Source organism: Neomonachus schauinslandi, chromosome 15 (assembly GCF_002201575.2).
Source record: "Neomonachus schauinslandi chromosome 15, ASM220157v2, whole genome shotgun sequence".
In the NCBI taxonomy this organism is placed as follows: domain Eukaryota; kingdom Metazoa; phylum Chordata; class Mammalia; order Carnivora; family Phocidae; genus Neomonachus; species Neomonachus schauinslandi.
In genome coordinates, this window is record NC_058417.1 from 20,894,247 (window position 1) to 20,900,480 (window position 6,234).

The following is a 6,234-nucleotide window of genomic DNA, read 5'->3' on the forward strand; positions in this document are numbered from 1 at the left end:
GGACTAAACATCCAGACTGGCTATTTTCCTGACCTAAAGTAAGTGCTTTCAAAGCATAAAAATAGAATCTCTCTTTTCCATTTATCTTTGTCCTTAAGAATCACAGAGTGGAGAATATGTCAGACCCCCTGACTTGTCTATCTTTTTTTTAAAAAAAAATTTTTTTACATCTTTTCTACCAAGGTCTTCTGCTTTTTATGAGGCCCAGTAATGAAAATTCATTGTGCAAATCCTAACATCAAATCCATGTTACATAATAAAACCCCACCTCCCAGCCCTCTCCAGAAGGGCAGATTTCAGTGAGAATATTTCAGAGCTGAAGTAGTAGAACTTCTTCTGTACCCTGATGGCCATTTTACTGTCTCCTTGTTCACCTGGGGGCAGAACTGTAGACTCTTATCTGGAATCCACGTCTCAAAAAGTCCAAGTTCCTGGAAATATATCTGCTCAGCCAAGAAGGAATATGACCTTGGGAAAGCCCAGCGGACATGGATAACACTGTGCAGAGAGTCACCTGCCCCCCCCCCCCCTGGTTTGGGATGCAAAGAAAGAGAAAGGAAGAAGAAGGAAATTAACACTACCGTGTCCATAACGCTGTGTGCTTACCATGTTAGCTCCATTAATCCTCACAAGAGCCTTTCAACAGGTTTCAGTGAGGAAACAGAGGGTCTGTGGGATAACATGGCCAAACACCATGACATCTGGCAAACACTGGGGCCACAAAGCTGAGCCAGCATCTAGTTTCAGAGCCCACTGCTTTTCCTCTTCATGACATTGCCACGCACATCTAACTACAGATGAAGCAAACCCTGGATAATCCACAAAGAAAAACACATCTTCAATGAGAGAAGTCCCCACAGGAAGGGGTCACCAAGGACAGCCCTCTCTACCTCCTATTTGCTCAAGTCCTACTAGCAATCCCTCCATAGAAAATCCTGGGCCAGAGCAATCTCTGCCACCATCCCATGTGGTGTCTCAGGATGGTTCTCTCCCTCTTAGCTATTCTGACCCATATCGAGGCAAGGCTCTTTCTCCCTAGATTCAGCCAGGAAACAATTGGAATACGTCAAACAGCATATGTAATAGGCAAGTACAAGAGAGAAAATATGAGAGCAGAGAATCCATCAGCTTCACAGGGAAGGGATTTCTTAACAATTGTGACACAGGAGCCTTCCCATCCAGGTATCCACATATCACAATAACTAGAAGGGTTTTGAGCTCTGGTCTTTGTGAAGAAAACACAGGGATTTGTTGAGAATGATGAAGTCTATACTCCTGTGATGAAAAAGGTATATATTTACTGACAAAAATATTTATAATAAACATCCATACAGTGGATTATGATACCAGATGATAAAACAAGCAATAACTCAAAAAAATAAGAATAACCATTCACCACTGCAGTCAAGGAAACATTTTGAGTCCTGTCGGGATTCTTCCACAAGTGTGCGGGGCTGGCTGTTCTTGGGACACACTGCCTCCGCTGAGGTTCACTTTAGATCCTCGTCTACCGATAATGGAAAGTTCTGAGATTTTGCCTCTTGTTCTTCACTGATTCTACCTAATGATCTTTATGGATATATTTACTTCTCTCCAAAATGCTAAGAATGCACAGCCCTTGCTGCTCACTGCCCTTCTTGCTCATAGGGTGGCCAGGAGTTCCTGCTGCACTGGATTTTGCTGACCTGAGTGTTTCTGCATCTGGGTCCTTTCTGATGTCTGCCATGTTATTCCATGAGTAGGCTTCATGATATTTTCTCTCCTGTGTGCCAGGAAAGGCATCATATACTACATTTGGCAGAAAAGCCATTTCCTACCTTGAAGCCCATGATGAGATGTCAGACACCATGACACTTCCTGTGTAGCACCCTTAAAAGTCCCCCTAACAGCACAGTTCAGAACATTGCCATTTAAGGTCAGCTACCATTCAAAGCTATTACACATCAGGCACTGGTTTTTAACAGGTTAACATACTATTCTCATTTGATTAAATTTTCACAGAAATCTACAATGCCAGGGCTAGTAGCTGCACATTAGAGATGAAGAAGCAGCCAGTTGAAGAGATGGTATGGCTCACCCAACGTCACATATGTGATCCATTACAGAGTTGTTATTCAAACGTAGGTCCTCTACTGCCCCCTCTGTGCTTGGCATCAATCCCGAAGACCACTGTGGGGTTTGAACCTTATTCTGAAGGCCAAGGGGCCTTCATAATAAGATAATAAGACCCCCAAAGGGTCTAGAGAACAGTAGTGAAGTGTTCTGCTCTGTCAGCAGCATGGGAAATAGACATGTGTAGGAGGATTCCAGAAAATGGGAATCAGAGCAAGAAGTCAAATATGATGCCTGGGTTTCTGATGTGGGTGGCTGGGTGGATGGTGGAGCCATCTGCTGAGGTGAGAAACTTTAAGGGAAGATGTTTGGGTGAAAGAAAAAAAGGTGAGGAGGTCAATGTTAGTCATGCTGAATTTCAGGTGTCTGAGGAGCACCCACTGGGCATACAGAAGGAATTGCTTACACAGGCCTAGAACTCAGAAGCAAAATCTGGCAGAAGTTGTAGGTTTAGAAGTCATTATTTCATCCATGTATAGAAACCAGGAAAGTATATGGTTCTCCAAAGAAAGCATATGGACTAGGAAGGGAGATGAAGGGGGGATAAAGGAAAGCCTAGATGTGCAGCTAATGGCAGGGAAGTGTTTCCTTTCTGTGTTCAGGGAAAACGTCCAGTTCTCCTCCTGGTCTCTGCGTTGTCTACCACCTCGCTCCAACTTGCATTTCAGAGTTCTAATAGAGTGGATCTCCCCAAGTACAGATGAGAAGAAATTCTCCCTCCATCTACCAACTCCTAGATTCTCTGCCTGTAGCAGGGCAAAGAGAATACATAATGAATCAGCAGTTTCCTGCCTGTGAGATAAATGTATGCTCAGAGAATGGGTTGCCCTGCATTCCCCCGTCCTATTATCACCTCCTCCTTGCAAACACACACACACACACACACACACAATCGCTACAAGCAACCAGAATATGAATGGGAAATATATTATCTAGTAGAAACAGGACTGTTTTGGGAGTCAAACAGACCTGGATTCAAATCTCAGGTTTAATTTGTAACCTCAAGCAAGTTATTTCAACTCCAAGTGTCAGTTCTCATATTTATGAAATGGGCTAATCCTCCCCCAGAGACCTAGAAGCATGGTTGAAAAGATCAGGTGAGCTATAAGGCAGCCTCCATGCCCAACTAAGGAAGTGCTGCCTCCCCAATCTCAGATGGAGCTGGAATCATGCAGAGATTCTGAGCTTCATACCACTCCTCCCAAGTCTTTTGAACCCAGAGTGAGTTCTGATAGATCTGTGTTTACCCATCTGTCTCTCTAACCAGAGGCTGGAAAATCAGGCTCTGTGATTCCCAAGAAAGCTCTAGCTCTTGGACCAGATTAGTAATGTTAAGACAAAAATGCAGCATTCCTTTTTATTCATATATAAATGGATAAGAAAAGTTTTCCTCCCAGCCCTCAAGCAATCTTGTGTACAAACATCATTGAAATCAGCGGGTGTATGTTCCAAGAGAAGACTGTGTCTCTTGGACTCTTTTGAGTAGTTTTCCCCTTCTGGAAAAAAAATAAAAAGAGAGACAGCAGAAGATACAAAGTAAGGATCAAACCCACGCACAACCAGTGTCCAACTTCTTCAGAGGCATTTTTCACGTAGGTTCTAAGCCTGAGGATAAAAGTGCAGGCTGTTCTCTCAGATCAACACAAGTCTCTAACCTCTGTCTTTGTTGATACACATTCATCACCTGAATTAAGGAGGCAATGTTAGCACTCAGGATTGCTCTGAAGGAGAGACCGGGGCATCTCTAGTGTAAGGTTAATGATGAGCTTGGGTGTATACAAGCCTTAGAGAAACACAAATCCTAGAGATCATCTAGCCCAACTGTGTCATCTTAAAGATGAAGGACCTATTCTCAGAGAGGAAGAGTGACTTTCTTAAAGCTACAGGATAAATCAGTGGCAGATTTGGGACACAAACACAAAGCTTGTGTTCCTGAGTACCACTGTTATTCCAAGTACCATCTGCTTTCCAGGAGCATAAATATCATATCTTACCACCACAGATTGGACACACAAATGGATATCACAGGAGTTAAGATATGTCATAGGGTTCAAAACTTCCAGGCTTCAGTGAACAACCATCAAACAATGGTATTGCAATTATATAGAGTATTAATATTAGAGCAATATAATACACTCTAGTAGTAATATAATATACTCTAATTGGAATAACATGCCCTAATAAGTGAGTATAATACTGTAGTAATATTATTCTGTTACTCAATTTTGGAAAAAGTTTTGATTGATAAAGGCATCATCTTGCTTGACTCCATAGAGTGGGGAGGAGTGATAGTATTCTAGGAACAAAACATCCTTCAGGGAGAAGGATTCTTCACCAATTCTTTATTTAGTGCCTACTGCATGCCAAGTATGTGCTCAACTTTGAAATTACTGTCAAGGAAGAAATGTTCCCTAAGATCTCATGGTCTTGTGGGAGAACAGATACAGGAGCATACATTGGTACTGTGAAGTGATTTGTGTCAGTAGAAGTCACTATAATGGTTTTCAGTGTTGTACTCAAAGGTTGGTTGTGGAGGGTACACTTTGGTTTGTGTGGTCAGTGGTGCCATCCTTTGGGGTAAGGACTAGAGGAGGGAACAGAAGAGGAAGAGTGATAGCGTTGATGGTGCAGGTGGTGGTGGTGGTAGAGGAGGAGAAGGAGGAAGGTGATGATTTCAGTTTGGGACGTTCTTCATTCAAGCAGCCCAAGAGGCCTCTAAGTTACAGGGATTCTGTCAGGTGAACCAGCTCAGGCTCACTTCTTATGGGATTTCCTCTCTGCCGGTACTCTAGCTCACAACCCCTCTGTTCTACCATTTACATCCTGCATTTCAAAAATGCATTGAAATATCTAATCCACTGATGTCTCCTCTTTGTCTTTGGAAGCATCCTTTTTCTTTTCTTATTTACTATTAATTTGATGGAGCTTATGGAGGTAAAAGATACATGTCTGCAGACAATCCACCATATTTAACCAGGAGTTTCAAAAGTCAGTATCTGAGCAGTAATATAAGTAAGAGAGAAAAGAGGAAGGGAAAGAGCAGGATGAAGAAGAAAAGGAGGAGCAAGATGGCGGAGGAGCAGGAGACCTGGATTTCCTCTGGTCTCAGGAATTCAGCTGGATAGGGATCAAACCATTCTGAACACCTACAAACTCAACAGGAGATCGAAGAATAGCAACAACTCTCTGAACAGAAAAGTGACCACTTTCTGGAAGGTAGGACGTGTGGAGAAGTGAATCTGAGGCGATATTCGGGAAGATAGACGGTGGGGGAGGGGCCTCCGTCAGCCACTTCTGGCAAGTAATAGAGCCACAGAGCACAAATCGGAACTTTTAGAAGTCTGCTCTGCTGAGGGACGTCGCTCCAGTGGCTAAGCGGGGAGTGGAACCCTCATGGGACAGTGTGGTCTCAGGACCCTCGGGGTCACAGAAAGACCGGGGGTGCCTGAGTGCAGCAGAGCTCCCAGGTATCAGAGCGGGGAAGCCGGCTGCAGAGACAGAGCGGAGGCGTGAGTCCTCAGCTCGGGGTTGCCATAAACTGTGATCCACAACACAGTCAGGCCACTGCTCCTCCAGCAGGGACCCAACAAGCGGCAGATCCGGGGAGACTCCCCTTCCTCCCCCGGGAGGAGTGGCACGGGAGCGCACCGCAGGGATCTGCTGGGTTTGGAGACTCCACACGGGGTCAGGTGCCAGAGATAGAAACACTCGGTCACAGGCCGGGTGAGAACGGACTGCGGCCAGAGACCGGGGAGACCGGAGTGACTGACTGCTTTTCTCTGGGTGCGCACTGAGGAGCAGGGCCCTGAGCTCTCCGCTCCTCTGGGGTGGAGGTTGGGAGGCTGCCATTTTCACTCTCGGTCTCCAAGGCTGTATGGAAAGCTTGCAGGGAACAAAAGCTCCCTAGAGCAAACCCGAGCAGATTACTTAGCCGGGACCGGGCAAGGGCAGGGCAATTCCACCTCCAGCAAAGACATTTGGGAACCACGGCAACAGGCCCCTCCCCCAGAAGATCAGCGAGAACAGCCAGCCAAGACCAAGTTTACCCATAAATGAGAACAGCAGAACTCCAGCACTAGGGGAATACTGCACATAGAATCCATGGCTTTTTTACCATGATTC

The 6,234-nt window shown here is 45.0% G+C and overlaps 1 protein-coding gene across 1 annotated transcript in view; it reads right to left on the minus strand.

Annotated features, from left to right (window-relative positions):
• Positions 1 to 6,234, minus strand: part of ASIC2 (acid sensing ion channel subunit 2) — a 1,092,913-nt gene that overhangs the window by 381,587 nt on the left and 705,092 nt on the right. The window lies entirely within an intron of this gene.